Source organism: Ambystoma mexicanum, chromosome 3q (genome assembly GCF_040938575.1).
Source record: "Ambystoma mexicanum isolate Mex_15411 chromosome 3q, UKY_AmexF1_1, whole genome shotgun sequence".
Classification (NCBI taxonomy): Eukaryota; Metazoa; Chordata; class Amphibia; order Caudata; family Ambystomatidae; genus Ambystoma; species Ambystoma mexicanum.
In genome coordinates this window covers 1105975557-1106001227 of record NC_090926.1, presented here as the reverse complement: position 1 = coordinate 1106001227, position 25671 = coordinate 1105975557, and the positions used below count along the sequence as shown (strand labels likewise).

The 25671-nt window shown below is 38.3% G+C and overlaps 4 non-coding genes across 4 annotated transcripts; all 4 read right to left on the bottom strand.

Moving 5' to 3' along the window:
• Positions 1–11209: 11209 nt before the first annotated feature.
• On the bottom strand, positions 11210–11282 carry TRNAW-CCA (transfer RNA tryptophan (anticodon CCA)). The gene has a single exon. It is a non-coding gene; the product is annotated as a tRNA-Trp (tRNA).
• Positions 11283–17153: 5871 nt separating this feature from the next.
• On the bottom strand, positions 17154–17226 carry TRNAW-CCA (transfer RNA tryptophan (anticodon CCA)). The gene has a single exon. It is a non-coding gene; the product is annotated as a tRNA-Trp (tRNA).
• Positions 17227–23097: 5871 nt separating this feature from the next.
• On the bottom strand, positions 23098–23170 carry TRNAW-CCA (transfer RNA tryptophan (anticodon CCA)). Its single transcript has one exon. It is a non-coding gene; the product is annotated as a tRNA-Trp (tRNA).
• A 929-nt stretch (positions 23171–24099) lies between these two features.
• TRNAR-CCG (transfer RNA arginine (anticodon CCG)) lies at positions 24100–24172 on the bottom strand. Its single transcript has one exon. It is a non-coding gene; the product is annotated as a tRNA-Arg (tRNA).
• Between the last annotated feature and the right edge of the window lie 1499 nt (positions 24173–25671).

Below are 25671 nucleotides of genomic sequence, written 5' to 3'. Positions count from 1 at the left end.
GTTGAAATTCATTCATATTTAATTAAGATGAAAATTTAAAATAATTGACGACCCAGGTGGGACTTGAACATGGGAGCTCACTTAAGAGTAACATCTTAAATGCTGGGGCCCTCATAAGGAATTGCATTAGCAGTATATGTTTCTCTGCTGCTATACTCCCTGAGAAACAAAATATTAAGTGACATGTCACAGTTGCAAGGCAGCTCTATGAAGACAGGACAAGATTCACGTGTCTTTACTGCATAGTCTCGCGGTAATACATCAGTATTGACAAGGTGAATGAAATGAGTGTGATGATTTTCATTGATGAGACCTTTTAATCATCTTTATGTTAATATATGTTGAAATTCGTTCATATTTAATTAAGATCAAAATTTAAAATAATTGAACCCACAACCCCCAGCTTCGGAGGCTGATGCCTTATCCATCCTTGCTAACTTGCTTGACTTTTCAAGTAATCCTTCACCTGTTGAAGCCAGATATTTTCCAAAACATGTGTCACGCAGTCTCATGGTCATGACACTTGACACAATATCCATCTTGAGCACCAGACTTTTTGTGATTTTCATGTCTTACCTATTCATTTCCTTTGACGTAGTTTCAGATCCTCTTATTAATCACTCACTGCAAGTTTTGTATGGTGCAGGTTTTGTGGAGTTTTCTGAATAAAATGCATTACATTTGAATTCATCACTTTTCTTCCTGTTTTATCATGTTTATGTATTCCTGGTGCACTGGTGTCGATTGGTCACTAAACAGAGCACAACAGGATTCTATTCTACAGTACGGACCGTTGTTTTTCTCAATCGCTCCGATTCCATAATGGCAACAGTGCCGAGCAACAAGGGTACTTAACTGTGCAATCAATTCAAGAAAGTAGTTTCAACTCAGTGTCCACTTACTGCAGAGACGCTGGCAATAGGGCTATTTCGGATGCTCTTACAGCAGGCTTCATTCTGATAAGACTATATATTCTACTGCTAGTATTCTTGCAGAGGAAGGTGCTGTTCAGTAACATGTGAGTGCAGTGCAGCTCCATAAAAGGATGATCTACAATCCAGGGACACTACCCAACCAAGAGTACTTCCTGTAACATTCCACTACAGAGACAATCCCTTAAGAGAAACTTTTTCACTGCAGAGATTCTCACTGAGGAAAATGATTCTCAGTGACATGTCACTGCAAGGAGGCTAGCTTAGGAGGATTCTCTTCACAGTTGAGATGGCACCTGAGGAAGACACTTTTCAGCAATTGGTGGTTACATGGGAGCTCACTTAAGAGTAACATCTTAAATGCTGGGGCCCTCATAAGGAATTGAATTAGCAGTATATGTTTCTCTGCTGCTATACTCCCTGAGAAACAAAATATGAAGTGACATGTCACAGTTGCAAGGCAGCTCTATGAAGACAGGACAAGATTCACGTGTCTTTACTGCATAGTCTCGCGGTAATACATCAGTATTGACAAGGTGAATGAAATGAGTGTGATGATTTTCATTGATGAGACCTTTTAATCATCTTTATGTTAATATATGTTGAAATTCGTTCATATTTAATTTAGATGAAAATTTAAAATTATTGACGACCCAGGTGGGACTTGAACATGGGAGCTCACTTAAGAGTAACATCTTAAATGCTGGGGCCCTCATAAGGAATGAATTATCAGTATATGTTTCTCTGCTGCTATACTCCCTGAGAAACAAAATATTAAGTGACATGTCACAGTTGCAAGGCAGCTCTATGAAGACAGGACAAGATTCACGTGTCTTTACTGCATAGTCTCGCGGTAATACATCAGTATTGACAAGGTGAATGAAATGAGTGTGATGATTTTCATTGATGAGACCTTTTAATCATCTTTATGTTAATATATGTTGAAATTCGTTCATATTTAATTAAGATCAAAATTTAAAATAATTGAACCCACAACCCCCAGCTTCGGAGGCTGATGCCTTATCCATTAGGCCACAGGGCCACTTGATAGATAAACACTGATCTGACCATAATAGACCAACTGAACACCAATTCACACACAGAATAAACACCCCATGGCAAAAACAACAAAAACATGAAAAAAACACAGTCAACATGTAAAGCAAGTCTGTGAGTTTGGAAAACACACCTTGCATATGATGGTCCAGTGAGCGAAGTTAACGAAAGGAGCAACTCCTGCGACACAAACCCTTCCGCAATTCATATTGATCACTTTTGATTGAAGAGAGTATACAGTGCGGTGGTTGCTACTCCTTGCCATCCTTATTTATAGTATTTCGATTTATATGCACTGAAATAGCTTTTAGTCTGGCTTCTGATGTTTTGTCTTCTAAAAAATGTGTATATACTGGTACTTTCTACAAATGGAAATGAAGATGAACTCAAAATAGGGACAAATAGTCCTGACATGCACCAATCCTTAGCAACTGCTTTGGATTGGCCAAATGCGTAAATTCGATGCACTGTGTGTTATATTCTTGGCATTCGCACTTCAAAAAATTAAAGGATTGCTGTAAGATTTTTCCATTATGGACACTATTCTAGATTTCCAGCATTTATCTTACTCTGTCTCAAAAATTGATGATTTCTACAAACTAGATTTCTTGCCTGGCATATTTTCATTTCACCTGACATCTCTGACTTCCTATCTGTGGTGATCACTGTCTCACGGCCACCCACTTGGTAAAGATAATAACTAGGAGGTCATTGACTTAGTGATAATGTATTCATTGTCTCTAATGATGACTTCTATGATGCCCTCACACTGCAATGCCCTCTTCTAGGTTGGAACATCCTTGCTAACTTGCTTGACTTTTCAAGTAATCCTTCACCTGTTGAAGCCAGATATTTTCCGAAACATGTGTCACAGAGTCTCATGGGCATGACACTTGACACAATATCCATCTTGAGCACCAGATTTTTTGTGATTTTCATGTCTTACCTATTCATTTCCTTTGACATAGTTTCAGATCCTCTTATTAATCACTCACTGCAAGTTTTGAATGGTGCAGGTTTTGTGGACTTTTCTAAATAAAATGCATTACATTTGAATTCATCACTTTTCTTCCTGTTTTATCATGTTTATGTATTCCTGGTACACTGGTGTCGATTGGTCACTAAAAAGAGCACAACAGGATTCTATTCTACAGTACGGACCGTTGTCTTTCTCAATCGCTCCGATTCCATAATGGCAACAGTGCCGAGCAACAAGGGTACTTAACTGTGCAATCAATTCAAGAAAGTAGTTTCAACTCAGTGTCCACTTTCTGCAGAGACACTGGCAATAGGGCTATTTCGGGTGCTCTTACAGCAGGCTTCATTCTCATAAGACTATATTTTCTACTGCTAGTATTCTTGCAGAGGAAGGTGCTGTTCAGTAACATGTGAGTGCAGTGCAGCTCTATAAAAGGATGATCTACAATCCAGGGACACTACCCAACCAAGAGGACTTCCTGTAACATTCCACTACAGAGACAATCCCTTAAGAGAAACTTTTTCACTGCAGAGATTCTCACTGAGGAAAATGATTCTCAGTGACATGTCACTGCAAGGAGGCTAGCTTAGGAGGATTCTCTTCACAGTTGAGATGGCACCTGAGGAAGACACTTTTCAGCAATTGGTGGTTACATGGGAGCTCACTTAAGAGTAACATCTTAAATGCTGGGGCCCTCATCAGGAATTGAATTAGCAGTATATGTTTCTCTGCTGCTATAGTCCCTGAGAAACAAAATATGAAGTGACATGTCACAGTTGCAAGGCAGCTCTATGAAGACAGGACAAGATTCACGTGTCTTTACTGCATAGTCTCGCGGTAATACATCAGTATTGACAAGGTGAATGAAATGAGTGTGATGATTTTCATTGATGAGACCTTTTAATCATCTTTATGTTAATATATGTTGAAATTCGTTCATATTTAATTAAGATCAAAATTTAAAATAATTGACTACCCAGGTGGGACTTGAACATGGGAGCTCACTTAAGAGTAACATCTTAAATGCTGGGGCCCTCATAAGGAATTGAATTAGCAGTATATGTTTCTCTGCTGCTATACTCCCTGAGAAACAAAATATTAAGTGACATGTCACAGTTGCAAGGCAGCTCTATGAAGACAGGACAAGATTCACGTGTCTTTACTGCATAGTCTCGCGGTAATACATCAGTATTGACAAGGTGAATGAAATGAGTGTGATGATTTTCATTGATGAGACCTTTTAATCATCTTTATGTTAATATATGTTGAAATTCATTCATATTTAATTAAGATGAAAATTTAAAATAATTGACGACCCAGGTGGGACTTGAACATGGGAGCTCACTTAAGAGTAACATCTTAAATGCTGGGGCCCTCATAAGGAATTGCATTAGCAGTATATGTTTCTCTGCTGCTATACTCCCTGAGAAACAAAATATTAAGTGACATGTCACAGTTGCAAGGCAGCTCTATGAAGACAGGACAAGATTCACGTGTCTTTACTGCATAGTCTCGCGGTAATACATCAGTATTGACAAGGTGAATGAAATGAGTGTGATGATTTTCATTGATGAGACCTTTTAATCATCTTTATGTTAATATATGTTGAAATTCGTTCATATTTAATTAAGATCAAAATTTAAAATAATTGAACCCACAACCCCCAGCTTCGGAGGCTGATGCCTTATCCATCCTTGCTAACTTGCTTGACTTTTCAAGTAATCCTTCACCTGTTGAAGCCAGATATTTTCCAAAACATGTGTCACGCAGTCTCATGGTCATGACACTTGACACAATATCCATCTTGAGCACCAGACTTTTTGTGATTTTCATGTCTTACCTATTCATTTCCTTTGACGTAGTTTCAGATCCTCTTATTAATCACTCACTGCAAGTTTTGTATGGTGCAGGTTTTGTGGAGTTTTCTGAATAAAATGCATTACATTTGAATTCATCACTTTTCTTCCTGTTTTATCATGTTTATGTATTCCTGGTGCACTGGTGTCGATTGGTCACTAAACAGAGCACAACAGGATTCTATTCTACAGTACGGACCGTTGTTTTTCTCAATCGCTCCGATTCCATAATGGCAACAGTGCCGAGCAACAAGGGTACTTAACTGTGCAATCAATTCAAGAAAGTAGTTTCAACTCAGTGTCCACTTACTGCAGAGACGCTGGCAATAGGGCTATTTCGGATGCTCTTACAGCAGGCTTCATTCTGATAAGACTATATATTCTACTGCTAGTATTCTTGCAGAGGAAGGTGCTGTTCAGTAACATGTGAGTGCAGTGCAGCTCCATAAAAGGATGATCTACAATCCAGGGACACTACCCAACCAAGAGTACTTCCTGTAACATTCCACTACAGAGACAATCCCTTAAGAGAAACTTTTTCACTGCAGAGATTCTCACTGAGGAAAATGATTCTCAGTGACATGTCACTGCAAGGAGGCTAGCTTAGGAGGATTCTCTTCACAGTTGAGATGGCACCTGAGGAAGACACTTTTCAGCAATTGGTGGTTACATGGGAGCTCACTTAAGAGTAACATCTTAAATGCTGGGGCCCTCATAAGGAATTGAATTAGCAGTATATGTTTCTCTGCTGCTATACTCCCTGAGAAACAAAATATGAAGTGACATGTCACAGTTGCAAGGCAGCTCTATGAAGACAGGACAAGATTCACGTGTCTTTACTGCATAGTCTCGCGGTAATACATCAGTATTGACAAGGTGAATGAAATGAGTGTGATGATTTTCATTGATGAGACCTTTTAATCATCTTTATGTTAATATATTTTGAAATTCGTTCATATTTAATTTAGATGAAAATTTAAAATTATTGACGACCCAGGTGGGACTTGAACATGGGAGCTCACTTAAGAGTAACATCTTAAATGCTGGGGCCCTCATAAGGAATGAATTATCAGTATATGTTTCTCTGCTGCTATACTCCCTGAGAAACAAAATATTAAGTGACATGTCACAGTTGCAAGGCAGCTCTATGAAGACAGGACAAGATTCACGTGTCTTTACTGCATAGTCTCGCGGTAATACATCAGTATTGACAAGGTGAATGAAATGAGTGTGATGATTTTCATTGATGAGACCTTTTAATCATCTTTATGTTAATATATGTTGAAATTCGTTCATATTTAATTAAGATCAAAATTTAAAATAATTGAACCCACAACCCCCAGCTTCGGAGGCTGATGCCTTATCCATTAGGCCACAGGGCCACTTGATAGATAAACACTGATCTGACCATAATAGACCAACTGAACACCAATTCACACACAGAATAAACACCCCATGGCAAAAACAACAAAAACATGAAAAAAACACAGTCAACATGTAAAGCAAGTCTGTGAGTTTGGAAAACACACCTTGCATATGATGGTCCAGTGAGCGAAGTTAACGAAAGGAGCAACTCCTGCGACACAAACCCTTCCGCAATTCATATTGATCACTTTTGATTGAAGAGAGTATACAGTGCGGTGGTTGCTACTCCTTGCCATCCTTATTTATAGTATTTCGATTTATATGCACTGAAATAGCTTTTAGTCTGGCTTCTGATGTTTTGTCTTCTAAAAAATGTGTATATACTGGTACTTTCTACAAATGGAAATGAAGATGAACTCAAAATAGGGACAAATAGTCCTGACATGCACCAATCCTTAGCAACTGCTTTGGATTGGCCAAATGCGTAAATTCGATGCACTGTGTGTTATATTCTTGGCATTCGCACTTCAAAAAATTAAAGGATTGCTGTAAGATTTTTCCATTATGGACACTATTCTAGATTTCCAGCATTTATCTTACTCTGTCTCAAAAATTGATGATTTCTACAAACTAGATTTCTTGCCTGGCATATTTTCATTTCACCTGACATCTCTGACTTCCTATCTGTGGTGATCACTGTCTCACGGCCACCCACTTGGTAAAGATAATAACTAGGAGGTCATTGACTTAGTGATAATGTATTCATTGTCTCTAATGATGACTTCTATGATGCCCTCACACTGCAATGCCCTCTTCTAGGTTGGAACATCCTTGCTAACTTGCTTGACTTTTCAAGTAATCCTTCACCTGTTGAAGCCAGATATTTTCCGAAACATGTGTCACAGAGTCTCATGGGCATGACACTTGACACAATATCCATCTTGAGCACCAGATTTTTTGTGATTTTCATGTCTTACCTATTCATTTCCTTCGACATAGTTTCAGATCCTCTTATTAATCACTCACTGCAAGTTTTGAATGGTGCAGGTTTTGTGGACTTTTCTAAATAAAATGCATTACATTTGAATTCATCACTTTTCTTCCTGTTTTATCATGTTTATGTATTCCTGGTACACTGGTGTCGATTGGTCACTAAAAAGAGCACAACAGGATTCTATTCTACAGTACGGACCGTTGTCTTTCTCAATCGCTCCGATTCCATAATGGCAACAGTGCCGAGCAACAAGGGTACTTAACTGTGCAATCAATTCAAGAAAGCAGTTTCAACTCAGTGTCCACTTTCTGCAGAGACACTGGCAATAGGGCTATTTCGGGTGCTCTTACAGCAGGCTTCATTCTCATAAGACTATATTTTCTACTGCTAGTATTCTTGCAGAGGAAGGTGCTGTTCAGTAACATGTGAGTGCAGTGCAGCTCTATAAAAGGATGATCTACAATCCAGGGACACTACCCAACCAAGAGGACTTCCTGTAACATTCCACTACAGAGACAATCCCTTAAGAGAAACTTTTTCACTGCAGAGATTCTCACTGAGGAAAATAATTCTCAGTGACATGTCACTGCAAGGAGGCTAGCTTAGGAGGATTCTCTTCACAGTTGAGATGGCACCTGAGGAAGACACTTTTCAGCAATTGGTGGTTACATGGGAGCTCACTTAAGAGTAACATCTTAAATGCTGGGGCCCTCATCAGGAATTGAATTAGCAGTATATGTTTCTCTGCTGCTATAGTCCCTGAGAAACAAAATATGAAGTGACATGTCACAGTTGCAAGGCAGCTCTATGAAGACAGGACAAGATTCACGTGTCTTTACTGCATAGTCTCGCGGTAATACATCAGTATTGACAAGGTGAATGAAATGAGTGTGATGATTTTCATTGATGAGACCTTTTAATCATCTTTATGTTAATATATGTTGAAATTCGTTCATATTTAATTAAGATCAAAATTTAAAATAATTGACTACCCAGGTGGGACTTGAACATGGGAGCTCACTTAAGAGTAACATCTTAAATGCTGGGGCCCTCATAAGGAATTGAATTAGCAGTATATGTTTCTCTGCTGCTATACTCCCTGAGAAACAAAATATTAAGTGACATGTCACAGTTGCAAGGCAGCTCTATGAAGACAGGACAAGATTCACGTGTCTTTACTGCATAGTCTCGCGGTAATACATCAGTATTGACAAGGTGAATGAAATGAGTGTGATGATTTTCATTGATGAGACCTTTTAATCATCTTTATGTTAATATATGTTGAAATTCGTTCATATTTAATTAAGATGAAAATTTAAAATAATTGACGACCCAGGTGGGACTTGAACATGGGAGCTCACTTAAGAGTAACATCTTAAATGCTGGGGCCCTCATAAGGAATTGCATTAGCAGTATATGTTTCTCTGCTGCTATACTCCCTGAGAAACAAAATATTAAGTGACATGTCACAGTTGCAAGGCAGCTCTATGAAGACAGGACAAGATTCACGTGTCTTTACTGCATAGTCTCGCGGTAATACATCAGTATTGACAAGGTGAATGAAATGAGTGTGATGATTTTCATTGATGAGACCTTTTAATCATCTTTATGTTAATATATGTTGAAATTCGTTCATATTTAATTAAGATCAAAATTTAAAATAATTGAACCCACAACCCCCAGCTTCGGAGGCTGATGCCTTATCCATTAGGCCACAGGGCCACTTGATAGATAAACACTGATCTGACCATAATAGACCAAATGAACACCAATTCAAACACAGAATAAACACCCCATGGCAAAAACAACAAAAACATGAACAAAACACAGTCAACATGTAAAGCAAGTCTGTGAGTTTGGAAAACACACCTTGCATATGATGGTCCAGTGAGCGAAGGTAAAGAAAGGAACAACTCCTGCAACACAAACCCTTCCGCAATTCATATTGATCACTTTTGATTGAAGAGAGTATACAGTGCGCTGGATGCTACTCCTCGCCATCCGTATCTATATTATTTCGATTTATATGCACTGAAATAGCTTTTAGTTTGGCTTCTGATGTTTTGTATTCTAAAAAATGTGTATATACTGGTACTTTCTACAGATGGAAATGAAGATGAACTCAAAATAGGGACAAATAGTCCTGACATGCACCAATCCTTAGCAACTGCTTTGGATTGGCCAAATGCGTACATTCGATGCACTGTGTGTTATATTCTTGGCATTCGCACTTCAAAAAATTAAAGGATTGCTGTAAGATTTTTCCATTATGGACACTATTCTAGAGTTCCAGCATTTATCTTACTCTGTCTCAAAAAATTGATGATTTCTACAAACTTGATTTCTTGCCTGGCATATTTTCAGTTCACCTGGCATCTCTGACTTCCTATCTGTGGTAATCACTGTCTCACGGCCACCCACTTGGTAAAGATACTAACTAGGAGGTCATTGACTTAGTGATAATGTATTCATTGTCTCTAATGATGACTTCCATGATGCCTTCACACTGCAATGCCCTCTTCTAGGTTGGAACATCCTTGCCAACTTGCTTGACTTTTCAAGTAATCCTTCACCTGTTGAAGCCAGATATTTTCCAAAACATGTGTCACGCAGTCTCATGGTCATGACACTTGACACAATATCCATCTTGAGCACCAGACTTTTTGTGATTTTCATGTCTTACCTATTCATTTCCTTTGACATAGTTTCAGATCCTCTTATTAATCACTCACTGCAAGTTTTGTATGGTGCAGGTTTTGTGGAGTTTTCTAAATAAAATGCATTACATTTGAATTCATCACTTTTCTTCCTGTTTTATCATGTTTATGTATTCCTGGTGCACTGGTGTCGATTGGTCACTAAACAGAGCACAACAGGATTCTGTTCTACAGTACGGACCGTTGTTTTTCTCAATCGCTCCGATTCCATAATGGCAACAGTGCCGAGCAACAAGGGTACTTAACTGTGCAATCAATTCAAGAAAGTAGTTTCAACTCAGTGTCCACTTACTGCGGAGACACTGACAATAGGGCTATTTCGGATGCTCTTACAGCAGGCTTCATTCTCATAAGACTATATATTCTACTGCTAGTATTCTTGCAGAGGAAGGTGCTGTCCAGTAACATGTGAGTGCAGTGCAGCTCTATAAAAGGATGATCTACAATCCAGGGACACTACCCAACCAAGAGGACTTCCTGTAACATTCAACTACAGAGACAATCCCTTAAGAGAAACTTTTTCACTGCAGAGATTCTCACTGAGGAAAATGTTTCTCAGTGACATGTCACTGCAAGGCGGCTAGCTTAGGAGGATTCTCTTCACAGTTGAGATGGCACCTGAGGAAGACACTTTTCAGCAATTGGTGGTTACATGGGAGCTCACTTAAGAGTAACATCTTAAATGCTGGGGCCCTCATAAGGAATTGAATTAGCAGTATATGTTTCTCTGCTGCTATACTCCCTGAGAAACAAAATATTAAGTGACATGTCACAGTTGCAAGGCAGCTCTATGAAGACAGGACAAGATTCACGTGTCTTTACTGCATAGTCTCGCGGTAATACATCAGTATTGACAAGGTGAATGAAATGGGTGTGATGATTTTCATTGATGAGACCTTTTAATCATCTTTATGTTAATATATGTTGAAATTCGTTCATATTTAATTATGATCAAAATTTAAAATAATTGACGACCCAGGTGGGACTTGAACATGGGAGCTCACTTAAGAGTAACATCTTAAATGCTGGGGCCCTCATAAGGAATTGAATTAGCAGTATATGTTTCTCTGCTGCTATACTCCCTGAGAAACAAAATATGAAGTGACATGTCACAGTTGCAAGGCAGCTCTATGAAGACAGGACAAGATTCACGTGTCTTTACTGCATAGTCTCGCGGTAATACATCAGTATTGACAAGGTGAATGAAATGAGTGTGATGATTTTCATTGATGAGACATTTAATCATCTTTATGTTAATATATGTTGAAATTCGTTCATATTTAATTAAGATCAAAATTTAAAATAATTGACGACCCAGGTGGGACTTAAACCCACAATCCCCAGCTTTGGAGGCTGATGCCTTATCCATTAGGCCACAGGGCCACTAGATAGATTGGTACACTGGTGTCGATTGGTCACTAAAAAGAGCAAACCAGGATTCTATTCTACAGTACTGACCGTTGACTTCTATGATGCCCTCACACTGCAATGTTTCTCTGCTGCTATACTCCCTGAGAAGCAAAATATTAAGTGATATGTCACAGTTGCAAGGCAGCTCTATGAAGACAGGACAAGATTCACGTGTCTTTACTGCATAGTGTCGCGGTAATAGATCAGTATTGACAAGGTGAATGAAATGAGTGTGATGATTTTTATTGATGAGACCTTTTAATCATCTTTATGTTAATATATGTTGAAATTCGTTCATATTTAATTAAGATGAAAATTTAAAATTATTGACGACCCAGGTGGGACTTGAACATGGGAGCTCACGTAAGAGTAACATCTTAAATGCTGGGGCCCTCATAAGGAATGAATTAGCAGTATATGTTTCTCTGCTGCTATACTCCCTGAGAAACAAAATATTAAGTGACATGTCACAGTTGCAAGGCAGCTCTATGAAGACAGGACAAGATTCACGTGTCTTTACTGCATAGTCTCGCGGCAATACATCAGTATTGACAAGGTGAATGAAATGAGTATGATGCTTTGCATTGATGAGACCTTTTAATCATCTTTATGTTAATATATGTTGAAATTCGTTCATATTTAATTAAGATCAAAATTTAAAATAATTGACGATCCAGGTGGGACTTGAGCCCACAATCCCCAGCTTCGGAGGCTGATGCCTTATCCATTAGGCCACAGGGCCACTTGATAGATAAACACTGATCTGACCATAATAGACCAACTGAACACCAATTCACACAGAGAATAAACACCCCATGGCAAAAACAACAAAAACATGAAAAAAACACAATCGACATGTAAAGCAAGTCTGTGAGTTTGGAAAACACACCTTGCATATGATGGTCCAGTGAGCGAAAGGTAAAGAAAGGAACAACTCCTGCAACACAAACCCTTCCGCAATTCATATTGAACACTTTTGATTGAAGAGAGTATACAGTGCGGTGGTTGCTACTCCTCGCCATCCTTATTTATAGTATTTTGATTTATATGCACTGAAATAGCTTTTAGTTCGGCTTCTGATGTTTTGGCTTCTAAAAAATGTGTATATACTGGTACTTTCTACAGATGGAAATGAAGATGAACTCAAAATAGGGACAAATAGTACTGACATACACCAATCCTTAGCAACTGCTTTGGATTGGCCAAATGCGTAAATTCGATGCACTGTGTGTTATATTCTTGGCATTCGCACTTTACAAAATTTAAGAATTGCTGTAAGATTTTTCCATTATGGACACTATTCTAGAGTTCCAGCATTTTTCTTACTCTGTCTCAAAAATTGATGATTTCTACAAACTAGATTTCTTGCCTGGCATATTTTCATTTCACCTGACATCTCTGACTTCCTATCTGTTGTGATCACTGTCTCACGGCCACCCACTTGGTAAAGATAATAACTAGGAGGTCATTGACTTAGTGATAATGTATTCATTGTCTCTAATGATGACTTCTAGGATGCCCTCACACTGCAATGCCCTCTTCTAGGTTGGAACATCCTTGCTAACTTGCTTGACTTTTCAAGTAATCCTTCACCTGTCGAAGCCAGATATTTTCCGAAACATGTGTCACAGAGTCTCATGGGCATGACACTTGACACAATATCCATCTTGAGCACCAGATTTTTTGTGATTTTCATGTCTTACCTATTCATTTCCTTTGACATAGTTTCAGATCCTCTTATTAATCACTCACTGCAAGTTTTGAATGGTGCAGGTTTTGTGGACTTTTCTAAATAAAATGCATTACATTTGAATTCATTACTTTTCTTCTTGTTTTATCATGTTTATGTATTCCTGGTATACTGGTGTTGATTGGTCACTAAAAAGAGCACAACAGGATTCTATTCTACAATACGGACCGTTGTCTTTCTCAATCGCTCCGATTCCATAATGGCAACAGTGCTGAGCAACAAGGGTACTTAACTGTGCAATGAATTCAAGAAAGTAGTTTCAACTCAGTGTCCACTTTCTGCAGAGACACTGGCAGTAGGGCTATTTCGGGTGCTCTTACAGTAGGCTTCATTCTCATAAGACTATATTTTCTACTGCTAGTATTCTTGCAGAGGAAGGTGCTGTTCAGTAACATATGAGTGCAGTGCAGCTCTATAAAAGGATGATCTACAATCCAGGGACACTACCCAACCAAGAGGACTTCCTGTAACATTCCACGACAGAGACAATCCCTTAAGAGAAACTTTTTCACTGCAGAGATTCTCACTGAGGAAAATGATTCTCAGTGCCATGTCACTGCAAGGAGGCTAGCTTAGGAGGATTCTCTTCACAGTTGAGATGGCACCTGAGGAAGACACTTTTCAGCAATTGGTGGCTACATGGGAGCTCACTTAAGAGTAACATCTTAAATGCTGGGGCCCTCATAAGGAATTGAATTAGCAGTATCTGTTTCTCTGCTGCTATACTCCCTAAGAAACAAAATATTAAGTGACATGTCACAGTTGCAAGGCAGCTCTATGAAGACAGGACAAGATTCACGTGTCTTTACTGCATAGTCTCGCGGTAATATATCAGTATTGACAAGGTGAATGAAATGAGTGTGATGATTTTCATTGATGAGACCTTTTAATCATCTTTATGTTAATATATGTTGAAATTCGTTCATATTTAATTAAAATCAAAATTAAAAATTATTGACGACCCAGGTGGGACTTGAACATGGGAGCTCACGTAAGAGTAACATCTTAAATGCTGGGGCCCTCATAAGGAATGAATTAGCAGTATATGTTTCTCTGCTGCTATACTCCCTGAGAAACAAAATATTAAGTGACATGTCACAGTTGCAAGGCAGCTCTATGAAGACAGGACAAGATTCACGTGTCTTTACTGCATAGTCTCGCAGTAATACATCAGTATTGACAAGGTGAATGAAATGAGTGTGATGCTTTGCATTGATGAGACCTTTTAATCATCTTTATGTTAATATATGTTGAAATTCGTTCATATTTAATTAAGATCAAAATTTAAAATAATTGACGATCCAGGTGGGACTGATGCCTTATCCATTAGGCCACAGGGCCACTTGATAGAAAAAGCACTGATCTGACCATAATAGACCAACTGAACACCAATTCACACACAGAATAAACACCCCATCACTGTCTCACGGCCACCCACTTGGTAAAGATAATAACTAGGAGGTCATTGACTTAGTGATAATGTATTCATTGTCTCTAATGATGACTTCTATGATGCCCTCACACTGCAATGTTTCTCTGCTGCTATACTCCCTGAGAAGCAAAATATTAAGTGATATGTCACAGTTGCAAGGCAGCTCTATGAAGACAGGACAAGATTCACGTGTCTTTACTACATAGTGTCGCGGTAATAGATCAGTATTGACAAGGTGAATGAAATGAGTGTGATGATTTTCATTGATGAGACCTTTTAATCATCTTTATGTTAATATATGTTGAAATTCGTTCATATTTAATTAAGATGAAAATTTAAAATTATTGACGACCCAGGTGGGACTTGAACATGGGAGCTCACGTAAGAGTAACATCTTAAATGCTGGGGCCCTCATAAGGAATGAATTAGCAGTATATGTTTCTCTGCTGCTATACTTCCTGAGAAACAAAATATTAAGTGACATGTCACAGTTGCAAGGCAGCTCTATGAAAACAGGACAGGATTCACATGTCTTTACTGTATAGTGTCGCGGTAATACATCAGTATTGACAAGGTGAATGAAATGAGTGTGATGATTTTCATTGATGAGACCTTTTAATCATCTTTATGTTAATATATGTTGAAATTCGTTCATATTTAATTAAGATCAAAATTTAAAATAATTGACGATCCAGGTGGGACTTGAGCCCACAATCCCCAGCTTCGGAGGCTGATGCCTTATCCATTAGGCCACAGGGCCACTTGATAGATAAACACTGATCTGACCATAATAGACCAACTGAACACCAATTCACACACAGAATAAACACCCCATGGCAAAAACAACAAAAACATGAAAAAAACACAGTCGACATGTAAAGCAAGTCTGTGAGTTTGGAAAACACACCTTGCATATGATGGTCCAGTGAGCGAAGGTAAAGAAAGGAACAACTCCTGCAACACAAACCCTTCCGCAATTCATATTGAACACTTTTGATTGAAGAGAGTATACAGTGCGGTGGTTGCTACTCCTCGCCATCCTTATTTATAGTATTTTGATTTATATGCACTGAAATAGCTTTTAGTTTGGCTTCTGATGTTTTGTCTTCTAAAAAATGTGTATATACTGGTACTTTCTACAAATGGAAATGAAGATGAACTCAAAATAGGGACAAATAGTCCTGACATGCACCAATCCTTAGCAACTGCTTTGGATTGGCCAAATGCGTAAATTCGATGCACTGTGTGTTATATTCTTGGCATTCGCACTTCAAAAAATTAAAGAATTGCTGTAAGATTTTTCCATTATGGACACTATTCTAGAGTTCCAGCATTTATCTTACTCTGTCTCAAAAAATTGATGATTTCTACAAACTTGATTTCTTGGCTGGCATATTTTCAGTTCACCTGGCATCTCTGACTTCCTATCTGTGGTAATCACTGTTTCACGGCCACCCACTTGGTAAAGATACTAACTAGGAGGTCATTGACTTAGTGATAATGTACTCATTTTCTCTAATGATGATTTTCATGATGCCCTCACACTGCAATGCCCTCTTCTAGGTTGGAAAATCCTTGCTAACTTGCTTGACTTTTCAAGTAATCCTTCACCTGTTGAAGCCAGATATTTTCCGAAACATGTGTCACGCAGTCTCATGGTCATGACACTTGACACAATATCCATCTTGAGCACCAGACTTTTTGTGATTTTCATGTCTTACCTATTCATTTCCTTTGACATAGTTTCAGATCCTCTTATTAATCACTCACTGCAAGTTTTGTATGGTGCAGGTTTTGTGGAGGTTTCTAAATAAAATGCATTACATTTGAATTCATCACTTTTCTTCCTGTTTTATCATGTTTATGAATTCCTGGTACACTGGTGTCGATTGGTCACTAAAAAGAGCACAACAGGATTCTATTCTACAGTACGGACCGGTGTCTTTCTCAATCGCTCCAATTCCATAATGGCAACAGTGCCGAGCAACAAGGGTACTTAACTGTGCAATCAATTCAAGAAAGTAGTTTCAACTCAGTAAGGGGCCCTCATAAGGAATTGAATTAGCAGTATATGTTTCTCTGCTGCTATACTCCCTGAGAAACAAAATATTAAGTGACATGTCACAGTTGCAAGGCAGCTCTATGAAGACAGGACAAGATTCACGTGTCTTTACTGCATAGTCTCGCGGTAATACATCAGTATTGACAAGGTGAATGAAATGGGTGTGATGATTTTCATTGATGAGACCTTTTAATCATCTTTATGTTAATATATGTTGAAATTCGTTCATATTTAATTATGATCAAAATTTAAAATAATTGACGACCCAGGTGGGACTTGAACATGGGAGCTCACTTAAGAGTAACATCTTAAATGCTGGGGCCCTCATAAGGAATTGAATTAGCAGTATATGTTTCTCTGCTGCTATACTCCCTGAGAAACAAAATATGAAGTGACATGTCACAGTTGCAAGGCAGCTCTATGAAGACAGGACAAGATTCACGTGTCTTTACTGCATAGTCTCGCGGTAATACATCAGTATTGACAAGGTGAATGAAATGAGTGTGATGATTTTCATTGATGAGACATTTAATCATCTTTATGTTAATATATGTTGAAATTCGTTCATATTTAATTAAGATCAAAATTTAAAATAATTGACGGCCCAGGTGGGACTTAAACCCACAATCCCCAGCTTTGGAGGCTGATGCCTTATCCATTAGGCCACAGGGCCACTAGATAGATTGGTACACTGGTGTCGATTGGTCACTAAAAAGAGCAAACCAGGATTCTATTCTACAGTACTGACCGTTGACTTCTATGATGCCCTCACACTGCAATGTTTCTCTGCTGCTATACTCCCTGAGAAGCAAAATATTAAGTGATATGTCACAGTTGCAAGGCAGCTCTATGAAGACAGGACAAGATTCACGTGTCTTTACTGCATAGTGTCGCGGTAATAGATCAGTATTGACAAGGTGAATGAAATGAGTGTGATGATTTTTATTGATGAGACCTTTTAATCATCTTTATGTTAATATATGTTGAAATTCGTTCATATTTAATTAAGATGAAAATTTAAAATTATTGACGACCCAGGTGGGACTTGAACATGGGAGCTCACGTAAGAGTAACATCTTAAATGCTGGGGCCCTCATAAGGAATGAATTAGCAGTATATGTTTCTCTGCTGCTATACTCCCTGAGAAACAAAATATTAAGTGACATGTCACAGTTGCAAGGCAGCTCTATGAAGACAGGACAAGATTCACGTGTCTTTACTGCATAGTCTCGCGGCAATACATCAGTATTGACAAGGTGAATGAAATGAGTATGATGCTTTGCATTGATGAGACCTTTTAATCATCTTTATGTTAATATATGTTGAAATTCGTTCATATTTAATTAAGATCAAAATTTAAAATAATTGACGATCCAGGTGGGACTTGAGCCCACAATCCCCAGCTTCGGAGGCTGATGCCTTATCCATTAGGCCACAGGGCCACTTGATAGATAAACACTGATCTGACCATAATAGACCAACTGAACACCAATTCACACAGAGAATAAACACCCCATGGCAAAAACAACAAAAACATGAAAAAAACACAATCGACATGTAAAGCAAGTCTGTGAGTTTGGAAAACACACCTTGCATATGATGGTCCAGTGAGCGAAAGGTAAAGAAAGGAACAACTCCTGCAACACAAACCCTTCCGCAATTCATATTGAACACTTTTGATTGAAGAGAGTATACAGTGCGGTGGTTGCTACTCCTCGCCATCCTTATTTATAGTATTTTGATTTATATGCACTGAAATAGCTTTTAGTTCGGCTTCTGATGTTTTGGCTTCTAAAAAATGTGTATATACTGGTACTTTCTACAGATGGAAATGAAGATGAACTCAAAATAGGGACAAATAGTACTGACATACACCAATCCTTAGCAACTGCTTTGGATTGGCCAAATGCGTAAATTCGATGCACTGTGTGTTATATTCTTGGCATTCGCACTTTACAAAATTTAAGAATTGCTGTAAGATTTTTCCATTATGGACACTATTCTAGAGTTCCAGCATTTTTCTTACTCTGTCTCAAAAATTGATGATTTCTACAAACTAGATTTCTTGCCTGGCATATTTTCATTTCACCTGACATCTCTGACTTCCTATCTGTTGTGATCACTGTCTCACGGCCACCCACTTGGTAAAGATAATAACTAGGAGGTCATTGACTTAGTGATAATGTATTCATTGTCTCTAATGATGACTTCTAGGATGCCCTCACACTGCAATGCCCTCTTCTAGGTTGGAACATCCTTGCTAACTTGCTTGACTTTTCAAGTAATCCTTCACCTGTCGAAGCCAGATATTTTCCGAAACATGTGTCACAGAGTCTCATGGGCATGACACTTGACACAATATCCATCTTGAGCACCAGATTTTTTGTGATTTTCATGTCTTACCTATTCATTTCCTTTGACATAGTTTCAGATCCTCTTATTAATCACTCACTGCAAGTTTTGAATGGTGCAGGTTTTGTGGACTTTTCTAAATAAAATGCATTACATTTGAATTCATTACTTTTCTTCTTGTTTTATCATGTTTATGTATTCCTGGTATACTGGTGTTGATTGGTCACTAAAAAGAGCACAACAGGATTCTATTCTACAATACGGACCGTTGTCTTTCTCAATCGCTCCGATTCCATAATGGCAACAGTGCTGAGCAACAAGGGTACTTAACTGTGCAATGAATTCAAGAAAGTAGTTTCAACTCAGTGTCCACTTTCTGCAGAGACACTGGCAGTAGGGCTATTTCGGGTGCTCTTACAGTAGGCTTCATTCTCATAAGACTATATTTTCTACTGCTAGTATTCTTGCAGAGGAAGGTGCTGTTCAGTAACATATGAGTGCAGTGCAGCTCTATAAAAGGATGATCTACAATCCAGGGACACTACCCAACCAAGAGGACTTCCTGTAACATTCCACGACAGAGACAATCCCTTAAGAGAAACTTTTTCACTGCAGAGATTCTCACTGAGGAAAATGATTCTCAGTGCCATGTCACTGCAAGGAGGCTAGCTTAGGAGGATTCTCTTCACAGTTGAGATGGCACCTGAGGAAGACACTTTTCAGCAATTGGTGGCTACATGGGAGCTCACTTAAGAGTAACATCTTAAATGCTGGGGCCCTCATAAGGAATTGAATTAGCAGTATCTGTTTCTCTGCTGCTATACTCCCTAAGAAACAAAATATTAAGTGACATGTCACAGTTGCAAGGCAGCTCTATGAAGACAGGACAAGATTCACGTGTCTTTACTGCATAGTCTCGCGGTAATATATCAGTATTGACAAGGTGAATGAAATGAGTGTGATGATTTTCATTGATGAGACCTTTTAATCATCTTTATGTTAATATATGTTGAAATTCGTTCATATTTAATTAAAATCAAAATTAAAAATTATTGACGACCCAGGTGGGACTTGAACATGGGAGCTCACGTAAGAGTAACATCTTAAATGCTGGGGCCCTCATAAGGAATGAATTAGCAGTATATGTTTCTCTGCTGCTATACTCCCTGAGAAACAAAATATTAAGTGACATGTCACAGTTGCAAGGCAGCTCTATGAAGACAGGACAAGATTCACGTGTCTTTACTGCATAGTCTCGCAGTAATACATCAGTATTGACAAGGTGAATGAAATGAGTGTGATGCTTTGCATTGATGAGACCTTTTAATCATCTTTATGTTAATATATGTTGAAATTCGTTCATATTTAATTAAGATCAAAATTTAAAATAATTGACGATCCAGGTGGGACTGATGCCTTATCCATTAGGCCACAGGGCCACTTGATAGAAAAAGCACTGATCTGACCATAATAGACCAACTGAACACCAATTCACACACAGAATAAACACCCCATCACTGTCTCACGGCCACCCACTTGGTAAAGATAATAACTAGGAGGTCATTGACTTAGTGATAATGTATTCATTGTCTCTAATGATGACTTCTATGATGCCCTCACACTGCAATGTTTCTCTGCTGCTATACTCCCTGAGAAGCAAAATATTAAGTGATATGTCACAGTTGCAAGGCAGCTCTATGAAGACAGGACAAGATTCACGTGTCTTTACTACATAGTGTCGCGGTAATAGATCAGTATTGACAAGGTGAATGAAATGAGTGTGATGATTTTCATTGATGAGACCTTTTAATCATCTTTATGTTAATATATGTTGAAATTCGTTCATATTTAATTAAGATGAAAATTTAAAATTATTGACGACCCAGGTGGGACTTGAACATGGGAGCTCACGTAAGAGTAACATCTTAAATGCTGGGGCCCTCATAAGGAATGAATTAGCAGTATATGTTTCTCTGCTGCTATACTCCCTGAGAAACAAAATATTAAGTGACATGTCACAGTTGCAAGGCAGCTCTATGAAGACAGGACAAGATTCACGTGTCTTTACTGCATAGTCTCGCGGTAATACATCAGTATTGACAAGGTGAATGAAATGAGTATGATGCTTTGCATTGATGAGACCTTTTAATCATCTTTATGTTAATATATGTTGAAATTCGTTCATATTTAATTAAGATCAAAATTTAAAATAATTGACGATCCAGGTGGGACTTGAGCCCACAATCCCCAGCTTCGGAGGCTGATGCCTTAACCATTAGGCCACAGGGCCACTTGATCGATAAACACTGATCTGACCATAATAGACCAACTGAACACCAATTCACACACAGAATAAACACCCCATGGCAAAAACAACAAAAACATGAAAAAAACACAGTCAACATGTAAAGCAAGTCTGTGAGTTTGGAAAACACACCTTGCATATGATGGTCCAGTGAGCGAAGGTAAAGAAAGGAACAACTCCTGCAACACAAACCCTTCCGCAATTCATATTGATCACTTTTGATTGAAGAGAGTATACAGTGCGGTGGTTGCTACTCCTTGCCATCCTTATTTATAGTATTTCGATTTATATGCACTGAAATAGCTTTTAGTTTGGCTTCTGATGTTTTGTCTTCTAAAAAATGTGTATATACTGGTACTTTCTACAAATGGAAATGAAGATGAACTCAAAATAGGGACAAATAGTCCTGACATGCACCAATCCTTAGCAACTGCTTTGGATTGGCCAAATGCGTAAATTCGATGCACTGTGTGTTATATTCTTGGCATTCGCACTTCAAAAAATTAAAGAATTGCTGTAAGATTTTTCCATTATGGACACTATTCTAGAGTTCCAGCATTTATCTTACTCTGTCTCAAAAAATTGATGATTTCTACAAACTTGATTTCTTGGCTGGCATATTTTCAGTTCACCTGGCATCTCTGACTTCCTATCTGTGGTAATCACTGTTTCACGGCCACCCACTTGGTAAAGATACTAACTAGGAGGTCATTGACTTAGTGATAATGTACTCATTTTCTCTAATGATGATTTCCATGATGCCCTCACACTGCAATGCCCTCTTCTAGGTTGGAAAATCCTTGCTAACTTGCTTGACTTTTCAAGTAATCCTTCACCTGTTGAAGCCAGATATTTTCCGAAACATGTGTCACGCAGTCTCATGGTCATGACACTTGACACAATATCCATCTTGAGCACCAGACTTTTTGTGATTTTCATGTCTTACCTATTCATTTCCTTTGACATAGTTTCAGATCCTCTTATTAATCACTCACTGCAAGTTTTGTATGGTGCAGGTTTTGTGGAGGTTTCTAAATAAAATGCATTACATTTGAATTCATCACTTTTCTTCCTGTTTTATCATGTTTATCAATTCCTGGTACACTGGTGTCGATTGGTCACTAAAAAGAGCACAACAGGATTCTATTCTACAGTACGGACCGGTGTCTTTCTCAATCGCTCCAATTCCATAATGGCAACAGTGCCGAGCAACAAGGGTACTTAACTGTGCAATCAATTCAAGAAAGTAGTTTCAACTCAGTAAGGGGCCCTCATAAGGAATTGAATTAGCAGTATATGTTTCTCTGCTGCTATACTCCCTGAGAAACAAAATATTAAGTGACATGTCACAGTTGCAAGGCAGCTCTATGAAGACAGGACAAGATTCACGTGTCTTTACTGCATAGTCTCGCGGTAATACATCAGTATTGACAAGGTGAATGAAATGAGTGTGATGATTTTCATTGATGAGACCTTTTAATCATCTTTATGTTAATATATGTTGAAATTCGTTCATATTTAATTATGATCAAAATTTAAAATAAATGACGACCCAGGTGGGACTTGAACATGGGAGCTCACTTAAGAGTAACATCTTAAATGCTGGGGCCCTCATAAGGAATTGAATTAGCAGTATATGTTTCTCTGCTGCTATACTCCCTGAGAAACAAAATATGAAGTGACATGTCACAGTTGCAAGGCAGCTCTATGAAGACAGGACAAGATTCACGTGTCTTTACTGCATAGTCTCGCGGTAATACATCAGTATTGACAAGGTGAATGAAATGAGTGTGATGATTTTCATTGATGAGACATTTAATCATCTTTATGTTAATATATGTTGAAATTCGTTCATATTTAATTAAGATCAAAATTTAAAATAATTGACGACCCAGGTGGGACTTAAACCCACAATCCCCAGCTTTGGAGGCTGATGCCTTATCCATTAGGCCACTGGGCCACTAGATAGATTGGTACACTGGTGTTGATTGGTCACTAAAAAGAGCAAACCAGGATTCTATTCTACAGTACTGACCGTTGTCTTTCTCAATCGCTCCAATTCCATAATTCCATTAGGCCACAGGGCCACTGGATAGATTGTGTACACTGGTGTCGATTGGTCACTAAAAAGAGCACAACAGGATTCTATTCTACAGTACGGACCGTTGTCTTTCTCAATCGCTCCAATTCCATAATGGCAACAGTGCCGAGCAACAAGGGTACTTAACTGTGCAATCAATTCAAGAAAGTAGTTTCAACTCAGTAAGGGACCCTCATAAGGAATTGAATTAGCAGTATATGTTTCTCTGCTGCTATACTCCCTGAGAAACAAAATATTAAGTGACATGTCACAGTTGCAAGGCAGCTCTGTGAAGACAGGACAAGATTCACGTGTCTTTACTGCATAGTCTCGCGGTAATACATCAGTATTGACAAGGTGAATGAAATGAGTGTGATGATTTTCATTGATGAGACCTTTTAATCATCTTTTTGTTAATATATGTTGAAATTCGTTCATATTTAATTAAGATCAAAATTTTAAATAATTGACGACCCAGGTGGGACTTGAACATGGGAGCTCACTTAAGAGTAACATCTTAAATGCTGGGGCCCTCATAAGGAACTGAATTAGCAGTATATGTTTCTCTGCTGCTATACTCCCTGAGAAACAAAATATGAAGTGACATGTCACAGTTGCAAGGCAGCTCTATGAAGACAGGACAAGATTCACGTGTCTTTACTGCATAGTCTCGCGGTAATACATCAGTATTGACAAGGTGAATGAAATGAGTGTGATGATTTTCATTGATGAGACATTTAATCATCTTTATGTTAATATATGTTGAAATTCGTTCATATTTAATTAAGATCAAAATTTAAAATAATTGACAACCCAGGTGGGACTTGAACCCACAATCCCCAGCTTCGGAGGCTGATGTCTTATCCATTAGGCCACAGGGCCACTTGATAGAAAAGCACTGATCTGACCATAATAGACCAACTGAACACCAATTCACACACAGAATAAACACCCCATGGCAAAAACAACAAAAACATGAAAAAAACACAGTCAACATGTAAAGCAAGTCTGTGAGTTTGGAAAACACACCTTGCATATGATGGTCCAGAGAGCGAAGGTAAAGAAAGGAACAACTCCTGCAACACAAACCCTTCCGCAATTCATATTGATCACTTTTGATTGAAGAGAGTATACACTGCGCTGGATGCTACTCCTCGCCATCCATATTTATATTATTTCGATTTATATGCACTGAAATAGCTTTTAGTTTGGCTTCTGATGTTTTGTATTCTAAAAAATGTGTATATACTGGTACTTTCTACAGATGGAAATGAAGATGAACTCAAAATAGGGACAAATTGTCCTGACATGCACCAATCCTTAGCAACTGCTTTGGATTGGCCAAATGCGTAAATTCGATGCACTGTGTGTTATATTCTTGGCATTCGCACTTCAAAAAATTAAAGAATTGCTGTAAGATTTTTCCATTATGGACACTATTCTAGAGTTCCAGCATTTATCTTACTCTGTCTCAAAAAATTGATGATTTCTACAAACTTGATTTCTTGGCTGGCATATTTTCAGTTCACCTGGCATCTCTGATTTCCTATCTGTGGTAATCACTGTTTCACGGCCACCCACTTGGTAAAGATACTAACTAGGAGGTCATTGACTTAGTGATAATGTACTCATTTTCTCTAATGATGATTTCCATGATGCCCTCACACTGCAATGCCCTCTTCTAGGTTGGAAAATCCTTGCTAACTTGCTTGACTTTTCAAGTAATCCTTCACCTGTTGAAGCCAGATATTTTCCGAAACATGTGTCACGCAGTCTCATGGTCATGACACTTGACACAATATCCATCTTGAGCACCAGACTTTTTGTGATTTTCATGTCTTACCTATTCATTTCCTTTGACATAGTTTCAGATCCTCTTATTAATCACTCACTGCAAGTTTTGTATGGTGCAGGTTTTGTGGAGGTTTCTAAATAAAATGCATTACATTTGAATTCATCACTTTTCTTCCTGTTTTATCATGTTTATGAATTCCTGGTACACTGGTGTCGATTGGTCACTAAAAAGAGCACAACAGGATTCTATTCTACAGTACGGACCGGTGTCTTTCTCAATCGCTCCAATTCCATAATGGCAAAAGTGCCGAGCAACAAGGGTACTTAACTGTGCAATCAATTCAAGAAAGTAGTTTCAACTCAGTAAGGGGCCCTCATAAGGAATTGAATTAGCAGTATATGTTTCTCTGCTGCTATACTCCCTGAGAAACAAAATATTAAGTGACATGTCACAGTTGCAAGGCAGCTCTATGAAGACAGGACAAGATTCACGTGTCTTTACTGCATAGTCTCGCGGTAATACATCAGTATTGACAAGGTGAATGAAATGAGTGTGATGATTTTCATTGATGAGACCTTTTAATCAT